The 14,848-nt window shown below is 41.6% G+C and overlaps 1 protein-coding gene across 5 annotated transcripts in view; it reads left to right on the top strand.

Moving 5' to 3' along the window:
• Nucleotides 1-1,352: 1,352 nt before the first annotated feature.
• The window catches only part of THRAP3 (thyroid hormone receptor associated protein 3), a 78,023-nt gene continuing 64,527 nt past the window's right edge, over nt 1,353-14,848 (top strand). The window contains exon 1 of one of the 5 annotated variants that reach the window (XM_073665920.1): nt 1,353-1,489. The gene's annotated coding sequence lies outside the window, so the exon portion shown is untranslated. Of the gene's footprint in view, nt 1,490-1,629; nt 1,655-14,848 lie in introns of those variants that run through there. The other 4 variants (XM_073665912.1, XM_073665917.1, XM_073665916.1 and 1 more) reach the window with 4 other exon arrangements.

Here is a 14,848-nt window from a genome sequence, read left to right as displayed (position 1 = left end):
ATGCACTTTATATTTTGGTGTAGTTTTCTATATGGACATTTTTAACTATACCTAATAAAGGTTATATTTTAAAGGGTTATTTTCTTATGTTAGTAAACTTTTAACCCCTCTAACATCCTAACAAAATAAAATGACATTTGGAAAATTATACAGATGTAAAGTAGACTTATGGGACACGTTATTTATTAATTGTTTTGTACAGCATGACTAACTGATCTAATGATATAAAGATTGAAAGTTTGAAAATTGCGATTTTTTTTTCACAATTTTTGCCAAAATTGCAATATTTTCACAAATAAACATAAGTCATATCAAACAGATTTTATCACTAACATAAAGTACAATATGTCACGAAAAAAACTCAGAATCGGTGGGATCCGTTGAAGTGTTCCAGAGTTATTACCTCATAAAGTGACACTGGTCAGATGGAAAAAATTTGGGCTGGTCAGGAAGGTCAAAATTAGCTGTCACTAAGGGGTTAAAGACAAACTGACATTCAGCATGAAGCACAGGGAGTGGACGACTGCAGAGGACTGGGGTACAGTTATTTTCTCTGGTGAAGCCCCCTTCAGACTATTTGGGAGTTCTGGAAGAATGATTATCCGGAAAAGAAAATGTGAGCGGTACCATGAATCGTGTGTCATGCCTATAGTAAAGCATCCAGAGACCCTTCATGTGTGGGGTTACTTCTCATCCAGGGGAGTGAGGCTCACTCACAAGTTTGTCTAAGAACATGGCCCCGAATAAAGAATGGTATCTAATCATCCTCCAAGAGAAGAACAACTTCTCTCAGCAATCCAGGAGCAATGTGGTGATTAACAATGCTTCCCACAGTCCAGCATGATGGAGACCATGTCACAAGGTAAAAGTGAAAACGACGTGACAGTCAATAAAACATTGACATTAAATACATGGCCAGGAAATGCCCCAGATCTCAATCCCAATGAGAACGTGTGGTCAATCCTCAAAGAGTGGGCGTACAAGCACACTCAGATATTGTGATAAACTCCAAGCACTGATCAGACAAGAATGGGTGGTCAATAATCAGTCAGGACACGTCTATAACTGTACACTATAGAACTACACACACACATTATATATATATATATATATATCAGCAGTGGCACGGCACAGCTTCCACACAGCAGCCTGTGCACCAGGTATGTGTGGGCTCCTTGTACTTTTTACACCACTAATTCCACCTTTCTTCAGTAACTATGTCGGCCTCCTGCCTGAAGCAAACGTCACCTGTTAGACCAGCCATGACACCACTCTGCTGACACAAGGATACGCCCCTCACCAAAGCCAGGGAAGATGGCGCTGAAACTCGCGGTGCTTTATGGGAAGTGTAGTTTACGGCCGGGAAGTTGTTCTGTTGTCGTAACGTTCCCAGGACGGCAGTTCCCGGCATGCTCTGCGCGCACAGCACTTGGCTCTTCAGAGTCTGCGCCGTGCTCGGAAGCTGGAGGAGGCCGTCGGCAGAGCGCAGGTGAGCGTGGAGCACCGTAAGGCCTAATGCTGGGTTGTGGCGTCCTGGCTCTCTCCTAGACTAGTAGACGCCATTTTCCAGCCTTGTCTTCCCGCCGTGTCGCCCCGAGTGTTCTTATGGCGGCGGTGTCCCCGGCGCTGTAGTGGCTTGTCTGTTGCTCTGTGTGTAGGTGACTTTATATGTAGCACATACCTTCGCGTTTTGCATTAATGGCCGCTGGCTGGGAGTGAGGCCGGATATGGGCCCCACACAGGGGAGGAAAGCTGTGAGCCCTGTGATCAGTATGGCTGTGCTGTGCACTGAGCCCGGGCTATCTGCAGAGGGGGTGTGAGCAGAGTGCGAGGGTGGCCCCCACCTACACTCCCGCTTATAGGGGGCTTTTATAAGGCTAATGCTGGCCCCAAATGTTAACCTATACACATTTATCTACTTTTCCCTCGCTGGCCTTTGACCCCTCACTGGATGTTTGTAGAGTTTCTCATTGTAAGAGTGTGTTCACATGTAGGGTTTTTGATGCAGTTTCCTCACTTAAACACCCCCCTCCCCTTCCGATGCAGGAAAAACTGCATCTATTGTGTTTTTATGCATTCATTACAGCGTGAAAGAATTGACATATTGTGCTTAAAAAAAAAATAAAATTTCTGTAACTGAAAAGCGCGAGGGGTAAAAACAGTGAATGAAATATTAAACATAGTGACTTTGCTACTATAAAATACTTTTTTTTTTTTTTCTTTTTGATTTGTTCGCACAGGATATCAATAACTCTAAAGCTACATGTAACGTAAAAACTGAGCAGTGTTTGGAAAGGAAAATGCAAAACGCCACCTGCCAGGTTTTTTTTCCACCCTTTATTGGCTAGAGCAACATTCACACTTCCATTTGGACTTAGTGTCACTTTTTCATTTATTATATGAACATTTATTTTTAAAACAAAATTTTACTATGTTAATTTTTCTTTCTTAAGCCGCTGGGGGCTGCCATTTTTATTCACTGCTGTGGTGTGACTGCAAGTACACCCCAACACTGACAAGTGGCTCAGTAGTGCATTATTTTCTCTGGGCACATTCATAACCTACAGGTTAATGGTTATCGGACACGACAGGTTAACTTTTAAATACTTTTTCATATTTTATACCCTGAAAAAAATATATCTACAAAGAGAACATTTCCCTTGCTGTCCTAGTATAATGTTAAAATGGCCGGTAGACGTTCATGAAATTAAAAGAGATACACAGGGAACATTTTCATATTTATTTTTTAAAGTGGCTCACAGTTGGTGAGTTGGAAAAATGAAAAATCGTTGGTCAACTTTTAACCCTTATAACTTCCGAACAAAAATTTTTTTTTTTTTTAAATTGTGCTGATGTAAAGTATACATGTGGGAAATGTTATTTATTAACTATTTTGTGTGACATCTCTCTGATTTAAGGGCATAAAAATGAAGTTTAAAACTTGCAAAAGTTTCTAAATTTCCCTTTTTTTCACAAACGCAAGTGATATCGAACAAATTTTATCACCATCATGAAGTACAATATGTCACGAAAAAAATCTCAGAATCGGTGCAGTCCGTTTACACCATAAAGTGACACTGGTCAGAATTGTAAAATTTGGCCTGGTCATGAAGGGGAAAACACGCTTGTGTGAAGGGGTTAAAGAGGTTGTCCATTACTTTTACATTGATTACCTATCCTTAGATTTGGTCATCAATGTCTGATCGACCGGGGTCCAACACTGCTGTCATCGGTGGCGGCAGCCGCCAGCCGGAAGTGCTCACTTACAGAGCTTCTCAGTCTTTTCGTAGTGGCCGCCGCCGGGTACTGCACATCCGCCTTCTATTGATTTGAATAGGAGGCGGATGGGCAGTACCAAGCATCGGCCTCTACAAGCGGCCGCTGACACTGATAACAGTTGATAGGCGGGGGGGCGTACTAGGTGTCTGCATTGAAACATTTTTTTAAACACCTACCATTGTGGAAGTGATTGACTTTCCATTATATATGGATTAAACAGCACTTTTCTTTGTGGGACAACCACTTTTAGCTCAGTTGACAATACATATATACTTTTTTTTTCTTTCTGTGTGTGTTTAAAGCATGAAAGTACACACTCATCAATGTGATATTGGTGTGCGATTCATTTTTAAGCAGAGATTTACCGGTAACCTCCCATAAACTTGTGGTGTGGGTTTAGCTAACCTTCACACAAACTTTTCAAACACACCATCTTTCCAATGGTTACATGTGGTTTTTTGTTGAGTGAAATTAACCTAAAGTTCTCCAGGGCTTTAGTTTTAGTGGGCAACGTACAGGATAGAATATCAATATCTGAACGGTGAAAGTCCAACTCTTGCTCCATTCGCCCATAAAAGTAAAGGAACATGTGGCTTGCTGTGCCTGCTGATTCAGATCACTGCCATTTAGCTGAAAGGGACTGAACTGCATGCCACAGACTGGAATTTAGACCTTTCTCAAACATACCTGATTTTTCTTAGAATTTGTATTGTTGATGAGTGTTTTTGAGTGGAGTGTCGTCAGTGTGTCAAGTTTCACCATCTGTTATATCATTCATTTTTCACGGGGGGGGGGGGGTGGGGGGACGACTGCAACGCTTCTAGTTGATTTTCATGGTTGTATAGATTTTGTATGGGTAATTTTGATCTGTGATTCAAACCAAAAACGGGCATATCTCTGTAATTTTTTGCCGCCCGCTCAGTCCGCAAACAAGCAGACATGTGAAGAGCCCCATAGACTATAAATGGTACGTGTTCTTTGACTCGTGAATGTCTGAATCAAACCTTGGGGGTGCGTCTTTATCCGAATATGAAAAATTGCCACACCAGCCCCAGTTCCTAAAATGTGTTTTATAAATATATCCCATCCCAGTGTTGTAGCGCTAACATTATATAGAGCCTGTTGCTCTGGATGATTGTAAAAAAACAACAACTCAACTATCGAGTATATTTCACACAGTAAAATTTTACCCGAAAAATAGCAAATGGTTATTCCCATCTGAATCATTTATGCTCCAACTAGAGGAGATTGGGTTCTGGAAAAAAAAAAAGCCAGTGGGGCTGCGCTATTCTGCTGGCATACCTCTCACTTCTATGGGAGTTCCTTCATGGCTGAGCCATGCTTGACTGTTTATCGAGCTGCAGCTCCTGTGCATGGTGCTTGAACACTAAGAGATCCCTTAAATTTTTACTGCTAAACTTTCTTCTGCAGAAGAGGAAGACTAGTTTTTTAGTGGGTAACTTTTGTTACAGTGGATGTACAACTAGTATCCATTGAAAAATGTAAAAAAGAAAAAAAAAACAGCTCTTCTTTTGAACTTGTGCAAATGTCAATATCATATAGATGGACTTTATGTTGGTACACACCTTCCCTATTGTGCAATGCTTCTAGGACAAATTACCTCCATTCTTTATGGAAGTTATTAAGGGTAAAACGGGAGGTACAGTATTGGTCTACAGGATATTTCGACTACAAATCCATAATATGGCCGTGTATATGAGCTCTTAAAGAAGGCCTACCATGATCTCTTTTCCCCCTGAGCCTGTGTGTAGTGTTAGGCTGTGTGCCCACTATGCGTTTTTTAAGCGTTTCCGCATTGGCAAAAACGCTGCAGAAACGCTTAAAAAACTCATGGTAGAAGGTCTGCCATGTTCCCCAATGATAATCCGCATGTGCTGTGCACATGCTGCAGAAATTTCCGCTGCGGGTTATCATTGCGGAAAAAAACGCAGCACTACCAATTACTTTGCGGAAGCGGTGCGTTTTCGCCGCCATTGATTTTCATTGGAACGCATGGATTCCGCATAACTGGATCTGTACATGTGGAATCCAAGCGTTTCAATGTGTGGATGGTACCCGGGTTTGGAGAAGAGGAGACTCTCCTCCGGACCCGTGTACCATAGAACCTGTAAAAAAAGAATAAAATAAATATTATATTTACCTTCTGATGGCCCCCGGTGTGCTTGTCTTCGCTTGCCGGCAGATCGCGGTGGACTGAAGGACCTGCGCTGACGTCATAGTCATGTGACGGCAGGTCCTTCAGTGTAGTGTACCGCGAGCTGCCGGCAAGCCACGACGGAGCGAATAAAGACTCCGGGGGCCATCAGAAGGTAAGTATAGATTATTATTATTATTATTTTTTTTTAACATTCTTTGCGGTCACACTATATAAATCCATGCCGTTTGCATGGATTTATATAGTGTGACCAAGTTGTCAAGCACTTTCCAAGTGATGCTAAAATCGCTTGGAAAGCGCTTGTCAACCCGCATGCAGAAATGCATGTGAAGAACGCTTCACATCGGCTTGTCCCTGGCAGGAAAAACGCATGTACAATCCAGATGCGTTTTTTCTGCCAGGGAGATGCAGAAATGCTCAGGAAAAAATCCAGAGCATTTCTGCATCGTGGGCTCATAGCCTTAGTGTGTTTTAATATACTTGCCTACCGCCACCTTCTCTAGTATCCACTGCCATTTTTCTGCCCTTCTCTGTGATGTCTCCTCTCTTCAGACTCTCCAGAAGAGCAGTGCTGACTAGAGATGGGTGAGCCTGCACACCAGGGCTGTGGAGTCGGAGTTAGTTTTGGTGGAGTCGGTAGAAATGTACCGACTCAGACTTCAGCTTTAAAAAAAAATGTATTAATATTTCATAATTGAACTTTCATATGAATTTTAGATTATTTTTTCTATAGATTAAATTTTTGTTTTAAGGCCCCATCACACTTAGCGACGCTGCAACGATCCCGACAACAATACGACCTGTCAGGGATCGTTGCTGCGTCGCTATGTGGTCACTGGTGAGCTGTCAAACAGGCAGGCTCACCAACGATCAGGGGAGCAGCGACATCGTGGAAAGAATCTTTCCACCATATACCAGCTTTTATGTGTCTCAATGGGGAAATGGCCCGCATGCTTGGTGTTTCTCTGGAGAGAGAGAGTATTAGAAAATTAGTAATCGAAGAAGCTTTTAAACAAAAGGAAGAACTTAAAAAAACTCTCAAGGGACTCTTTCTGTTTCTTAAAATGGATGCCTGCACACATCAGAGTGAACTATTTTGCCATCAATGTCCGATTTGTTTGTGACATAAATGAAATAGTTACCAAGACATTGGCAGTAAAAGACACCAAAGCTCATCACACCAGTGAGTTTCTCCAGGTCTTGGTGGAAAAGGTTCTGCAAGACTATGAACTTAAAAAAGAGCAAGTTCTTTCTGTCGTAACTGACAATGCTTCAAATATGATAAGTACTATTAAGCTAATGAATGAGAGTAATGATGGTGACCAGCAGCTAGAAGAACATTTTGGGTCCACAGACACAGAAATGTTTGAAATAGAGGAACACAGTATTGTAACTGAGGAGCAAACTGAAGTTGCTTCAGATGAACAGCAACATGATAGTTTAGATCTTGTTGAAACTGTGTCAATACGTTCTTTCATTCATCACATGCGCTGTGTTGTGCATACGCTACTGCTGGCTATAAGAGACAGTCTGCAAGAAGGACATGCTGCTGCACTGATTGGCAAGGTGAGAAAATTGGCTACTGTTGCCAGAACCCCTAAAGTTGACTCAATTTTGAAGAGACGTGCTGGAAAAGGGGCAATTATTGATCAAGCCACACGATGGGGCAGTACTTACTTAATGATTCAGCGCTTGGTTGAACTGAAAACCTTTCTTGTAGACGTGGCTAACCCTCAACTGACGCTAAATGAAAGTCAGTGGAATCAGGTGACTGAGCTGGAAAAATTGCTAGAGCACCCATTTACAGTGACTAAAAAATTACAAGCAGAGGACTTAACTCCAGGTATTTTCTTAAAGGAGTGGAAGAATCTGATGTTTCGCCTATCCCAAAGAGGAGGGTTAATTGCAAGTGGCATTGCTACATCAATGAAACTGAGAGAGGAGCTACTATTACAAAATAACATTCTTTTGGCAGCTGTTTATGTAGACCCAATGCATCGGATTCTTCTAGATGATCAACAGCTAACTAAAGGAAAAGAAGCTCTGTTTGAAATAGCAGTAAGGATGAAAGGGTTGCAGAATAGTCAGGAGGAACAAGAAGAATTTGGTCGTCCTGCCACATCTTCACCCTCATCATCAACTGATGAAGAATTTAATTTTGAAAAATATTTGGATCACAAGGACCGTGCAAAGCATTCCCGCATAGAAGGGTCATCCCCATCAAAGAACACAGCCAGTACATTTCAGCAGAATTTTTCATGTGCACTAAAAGAAATTGAGAAATTTGACCGTTCATCAAAAATAACAGTGCAACAAGCGATTCCTCTGTATCCTGACATTGTCAGAGATGTTTCCCGAGTGGTTACTGCTTTGCCACCAACCCAAGTTAGTGAAGAGAGGTTGTTCTCTGCTCTCAAAATAATTAGATCAGATTTGAGGGCATCCATGAAGGAGGATCTGACAGAGGCTATACTTTTTCTGAGGACAAATTTATAGATTTTTTTTCTTATTAACTGCATAACAGTGTTTATTGCATATTTACTTACAAGAGTTTAGAAAAGTTATTTGCTATATTCTAATTGTATTCTAATAAATATAGTTTTTGCTCTAAGTGGTCTGATTACTTATATGATGGTGAGAAACTGAATAAGCACGATGTTAATATTGTACAACAGTAAATTTATTGTTACGAATTGGCCATTTATGAAGGAATCTGAGTCGGAACCTGATAAAATCCAGGAGTCTGAGTCGCAACTGTGGCTTACCGACTCCACAGCCCTGCCGCACACAAATGTTTGGCGTTCGTACCAAACCGGACAGTCACTGTTCGGACCTGAACACTGAACATGGATTTTCTGCTGAAGTCCAGTGCAGTGTTCAGGGTAAGTCTGTGGCAAGAGAGACTTTTCTTAGCAGTTCGGGTATTCATTATTTTCAATGGGGTTTGGGTACTGTTCTGGTACCTGAACCAAACTTCTTAAAAAGTTTGGGTCAAGCACCACAACCTGAACTTCCACCAGTCCACCGATCACTAGTGATGACACTCCGAAAATGACCAAAACAGCCCCCCTGGATACCTGAGAAGGCAGCGGTAGGCAAGTATATTAACACAGTGAGGCTGAGTTCACACGATGCGTTTTTCATGCGTTTCCGCTGCGTTTTTGCAGTTGCGGAAACGCATGAAAAACGCATGGTAGAAGGGCAGCAATGTTCCCCAATGTAAATCCGCATGTGCTGTGCCCATGATGCGGATTTTTCCGCAGCGTAAACGCTGCGGTCAAAAATCCGCAGCATGTCAATTAATTTTGCGGAAACGCTGCTCTTTTGCCGCCATTGACTTGCATTAGACCGCATGAAATCCGCATCACTGTATATGTTGATGCGCTTTTCATGCGGTCTAATGTGCGGATGGTACCCGGGTGTGGAGGAGAGGACTCTCATCCAGACCCAGGTACCATTAAAAAAAAAAAGAATAAAATAAAAAATATATATATTCTCACCTTCTGACGGCCCGCGCTGCGTCCTGCCGGCTTCCCGGGCACTTCGCGGTTGAATGAAGGACCTTCGCTGACGTCAGAGTCATGTGACGGGTCACGTGACGCTGACGTCGGAAGGTCCTACAGTCTTCACTGCCGGCAGCCGGGACCGATGAAGCAGGACACCGGGGGCCATCAGAGGGTAACGTATAGATTTATTTTTTATTTTTTGACATCACACACTATATAAATCCATGCCATTTGCATGGATTTATATAGTGTGAAGTTGACAAGCACTTTCCAAGTGATGCTAAAATCGCTTGGGAAGCGCTTGTCAACCCGCATGCGGAAATGAAAGTGAAGACCGCTTCATTTCCGCATGTCCCTGGCAGGAAACCGCATGTACAATCCGCATGCGTTTTTTCCTGCCAGAGAGATGCAGAAACGCTCAGGAAAAAATCCTGAGCATTTCTGCATCGTGTGCACATACCCTGACAGTATTACATACACGAGGGAAAAAAAAACGCTCTTGCTCTGCTTAAAGAAGCACTCCCATGAACTTTAAAGTTAACCTGTCACCATGAAAATGCAGTCTACTCTGCAGGCGCCATGCTATAGAGCAGGAAGAGTGGCATACATTGATATACAATTGAAACCAGAAGCTTAAATACAATATATAAAAAGACACATGCATGTTTTTCTCAATATCTGACATGAAATCAGAATAAGGCTAATTGCCCACGATGCAGAAATGCTCCGGATTTTTCCTGAGCGTTTCTGCATCTCCCTGGCAGAAAAAACGCATGTGGATTTTACATGCGTTTTTCCTGCCAGGGACAAGCGTAATTGAAGCTTTTTGCACATGTGATTTCGCATGCGGGTTATCAATCGCTTTCCAAGCGATTTTAGCATCACTTGGAAAGTGCTTGACAACTTGGTCACACTATATAAATCCATGCAACCGTAAAAGAATGGTAAAAAATAAATATTATACTTACCTTCTGATGGCCCCCGGTGTCCTTATCCGATGCGTCCGGTGTCTCGCGGTTGTGTAAAAGGACCTGTCATGACTTCATTTAGTCATGTGACGGGTCATGGCAGGTCCTTTTAGACCATCGCGAGCTGCCGGGAAGCCAGGACGGATCGCTGAGGAGACCAGGGGCCATCAGAAGGTATAATGTATTTATTTTTCTTTTTTTTACAGCTACTATGGTACCCAGGTTGGATGAGAGTCTCCTCTTCTCCAAACCCGGGCACCATCCGCACATTGAATCGCTTAATATCCGCATGTTGACATGTAGTGATGCGGATATTAAGCGATTCAATGCAAGTCAATGGCGGCGAAAACGCCGCGATTACGCAAAATAATTGGTAGTGCTGCGGATTTTTCCGCAATGATAATCCGCAGCGGAAATTTCCGCAGCATGTACACAGCACATGCGGATTATTGCAGACCTTCTACCAAGTGTTTTTTAAGCGTTTCTGCAGCGGTATTGCCGCTGCGGAAACGATTAAAAAACGCATAGTGGGCACACAGCCGTAACCTTTCCCATTTGCCGAGAGATGCTTCTGCTCACCTGCCATTTTGCTTTTGGAAAAAGAATTTGGATGTAGCAATATGGCGCCAAGCATGCACAGTACAATCTCTCGGCAACTGAGAAATGCTACTGCGCAGGCAACTGGGGCCATATTGCTGCAGGCAAATTTCTTTTTCCTCTAGCAAAATGGCGCGTGCGCAGTAGCATTTCTCGGTTGCCGAGAGATGGTACTGCACATGCGCGGCACCATATTGCTACACCCAAATACTTTTTCCAAAAGCAAAATGGCGCATGCGCAGTAGCATCTCTTGGCAAACGAGAGATTCTACTGCACGTGCGCTGGCCTCCGTGGACATTTTGGGGGAATGTTAATTTCAATATGACACAAAAATTGCACAGTCGTTATGTAAAATAGTAGGCAGGTCACTGAAAGCACAATGACCTGTCACAAGGCAGAGATAGGAATACATGAATACATAATCAGAGCACCAGCATATCATTATGTCAGAAATGAAAGTAAAGATTATGAAAGAACCACTGGATGGATTTAATCAACAAAGGTATCATTTTACTCAGTATAACAGCAACCACCTGACAGTGTATGTGGTTTACTGCGCACAATCCTGCTGACAGGTGCGCTTTAAGTACATGTGAAACATATGGTTACAATTATTTGATTTCCTTCTCTGTGCATGAATTCTGTTTATTTTTGAGTCTTGTGTAAATACACTAAGTGCCACAATGGAAACATATTATGCATGTGTAGTATATATTTTTTTTATGATTACATCTTACATCTTGAATGTTTGTTAAACCCCAGCTGCTTGGTTCTGAATGAAATATGTTTGTGTTGATGCTTTGCAGCTGCTATTGATGGAATCCATTTGTTGGGGATATCTGTGTAATCAAAATGTAAATCATCGTGTATTTTCATTGTGAAACTATTCTTGCTTATTCATGCTAAAAGATATCCCACATGCAGAAGCCTCCCAGCTGCACAATGAAACCCCTTGACAGTGGTAAAATTGAAATGATCTTCCTTGTTAAATTATTTTTCTGCAGAATGTTTTCTTCTGTTGAATTTGAGACCCTACCTTCTGAATTGTTACAAAATGCGAATTGGCTTAAAGGGAATCTGTCACCCCCTGGGACTTATCATACCACTAACATGGGCATACAGGTGATAGATATGTGAATCTATACTTACCTGTATGTCCCATATTAGAGATCTGATTGCTTTGAAAATGCTTTTTATAAAATAATTTTACCTATGCTTGCCATCCGGGGGATGCCAAGAAATCCCCACCTACTTAGTTCATTTCAATATCCCCCCCCCCCCCGCCCCGCACTTCACAGGGACTTGTGACGTGCAGTTCCCGTGCTGGATCCCACGTCTGCGCAATTTACCTGGTACACAAGGCGCGGTAATTCCGGAAGCCTGTGTATCCTTGTGGAGCAGGGGTCTTCTGCTCAGGCAAGTCACTCTGCCTTCCCGGCGCCTGCGCAGAAGACCCCTGCTCCACAAGGATACACAGGCTGCCGGATTTATCGCGCCTTGTGTACCAGGTAAATTGCGCAGACGCGGGATCCGACACAGGAACTGCACGTCACAAGGCCCTGTGATGTGCGGGGGGGGGTGGTGGGAATATTGAAATTAAGTAGGCGGGGATTTCTTGCCATCCCCCGGACGCCAAACATAGGTAAAATGATTTAATAAAAAGCATTTTCAAAGCAATCAGATCTCTAATATGGGACATACAGGTAAGTATAGATTCACATTTCTATCACCTGTATGCCCGTATTAGAGGTATGATAAGTCCCAGGGGGTGACAGATACCCTTAAAGGGAATGTCCATACAAAACACTCTTGCAGTAGAAATGTTTGCACCAAATGCTTTGCATTTTGCTGGTTTATCACAGGTTTCACTCAGATTTCAGCCTTTGTAAAGCAATAGTGAGAATCGGCAGTGTAAATACTTCATACCTAACGCCCTAAAGACACCTACGGAACTGTAAAATAAAGCTTCTATATGAATGAATATATATATCCGGTCTTGGCATACAAGAACTGATGCAACATACTGACCAAATACTTGTGTGAATGAGGCCTAAAGGTTAGAAGATAGGTTCAGGATAAAGTTGTGAAGATGGTATACACTCACATGCCTTTTGTCTGTTGTAATTTATTGTGACTGATGTGAACATAAATTTAGACATGGTTTGGATGCTTGCAGACTAATTGGGTGGCATGCCCTAAAAACTAAGCAGATTTTTCCTTCTATTTGAGGATTGGGAATAAAATTAAAAACCCTCATTCATTGAACAGTTTGTTGTAGGTTGTTCAGATTTCAATTGTTATGAGTGCTCTGGCTTAGTTATTTTATGATTCCTATTCCTTTCAATCTAGTTTGTTGCTATTTATCATTTAGCTTTGATCCTTCTTTCATTTTGGCAGGGGAGAGCAGGCCCCCAATACAAATTAATTGGTCAGCCGTCCCACTGAAATCACCAGCATCGGCCACATTATCGCTAATGTGCAGGGGCTTTTTACATGCTTTTTCACAGTTTAACCAATTGCTATTCTGCCTGTCCCACCGTATATATTCATGATCGGTTTTGCTTGCTGTTCGGGGAAGGTCCCCAAAGGGTAAATTGACCCAACTTAAGGAATAATGTGATTAAAACTTGACTTTTACTGTAATTAATTAATATGGTCTAACAAAGATTAAAAATAACGTTGGTGGTATTACTGTGTAGCATTTCTTTGGGACTCCTCTATGGGATATCACTCTCCTAAAGCTAATATATCTTCCACCTAGATTAATGGCTGCAGTCCACTACCTAGGATGGCTTTTCTAAGGACAACTATAGATGTCAGTTACAAGACCACTAGAGCTGATTAAAATTTACTTATAGCCTCCCCAACATGTTTTGCCTTGACTGGCTTCATCAAGGGACTGAAGCTAGACTTAGTGTCAACACACTCCCCTACACATGGGCAGTCTTCCATTCCCACTGTAAAAAAAAAAAAAAAAAAAAAAATGTATATGTACCAGTTTTGCCTTTAATACATAGTTCACTTTGTGTCAATAGATTCTTAGGTCATGCCCACAGCTGTACAGTTGTATACTGAACCTGCACACTCTTGTCATTGTTCCATTTGCTGAGGGTGGATTATGGTAGGGGGGTTGGTGAGAGTTTGGAGCCGCACTAATCAAGCATCAACCACCTATACCATAGGTAAGTGAGTGGGATTCTGCAGCTTCATATCAAATATGTAATAAGGTAAATGTTTAATGTGATATATAGTTGTAGATATAGATATATATAGATATCGATATATCTATATAGATATATCTAATATTATTTTCGTGCAACTGAAGAAATATTTTTTTTACTTTATAAATGAGGTCAGACAAGTTTCTTGAGCAAATTTCTTGCAATGAGAATGTTGACTCACTTCACTAAAGTATGTAGCGCAGGTCTTTTCAAAAACATTTTTTTTTTTGTCCTGTATGTAGCTGAGACCCTGGACAACACTATCATGGCCTGATTTTTCGGTCCCTGATAACATCGTTGCCGTTGTTCAATTAATTATTGAACGAATAACGGCGATCGCGAAAAACAAGTGTGCCGTGTGCCTGCTATTAAAATAATTTTTGTCTCCTCAGATAAGATATACATGTCAGAGGAGAGAGAAATATTGTGTGTATATGTATGTATGTATGTATGTATGTATGTATGTATGTGTATATATATATATATGTATGTTATATGAAAAAGTTTGGGCACCCCTATTATTCTTAAGCTTAATGTTTTATAAAAATTGTTGTTTTTGCAACAGCTATTTCAGTTTGATATATGTAATAATTGTTGGACACAGTAATGTTTATGCCTTGAAATGAGGTTTATTGTACTAACAGAAAATGTGCAATCTGCATTCAAACAAAATTTGACAGGTGCATAAGTATGGGCACCCTTATCATTTTCTTGTTTTAAATACTCCTACCTACTTTTTACTGACTTACTAAAGCACTTTTTTTGGTTTTGTAACCTCAATGAGCTTTGAACTTCATAGCCAGGTGTATGCAATCATGAGAAAAGCTACTTAAAGTGGCCACTTGCAAGTTGTTCTCCTGTTTGAATCTCCTCTGAAGAGTGGCATCATGGGCTCCTCAAAACAACTGTCAAATGATCTGAAAACAAAGATTATTCAACATAGCTGTTCAGGGTAAGGATACAAAAAGCTATCTCAGAGATTTAACCTGTCAGTTTCCACTGTGAGGAACATAGTAAGGAAATGGAAGAACACAGGGACAGTTCTTGTTAAGGCCAGAAGTGGCAGGCCAAGAAAAACATCAGAAAGGCAGAGAAGCAGA

The sequence above is a fragment of the Phyllobates terribilis genome, unplaced genomic scaffold, assembly GCF_046119375.1.
Source record: "Phyllobates terribilis strain yellow unplaced genomic scaffold, ASM4611937v1 Scaffold_2__4_contigs__length_985480577, whole genome shotgun sequence".
Classification (NCBI taxonomy): Eukaryota; Metazoa; Chordata; class Amphibia; order Anura; family Dendrobatidae; genus Phyllobates; species Phyllobates terribilis.
The sequence above is the reverse complement of the archived record's forward strand: the minus strand, read 5'-3'. Positions and strand labels throughout refer to the sequence as shown.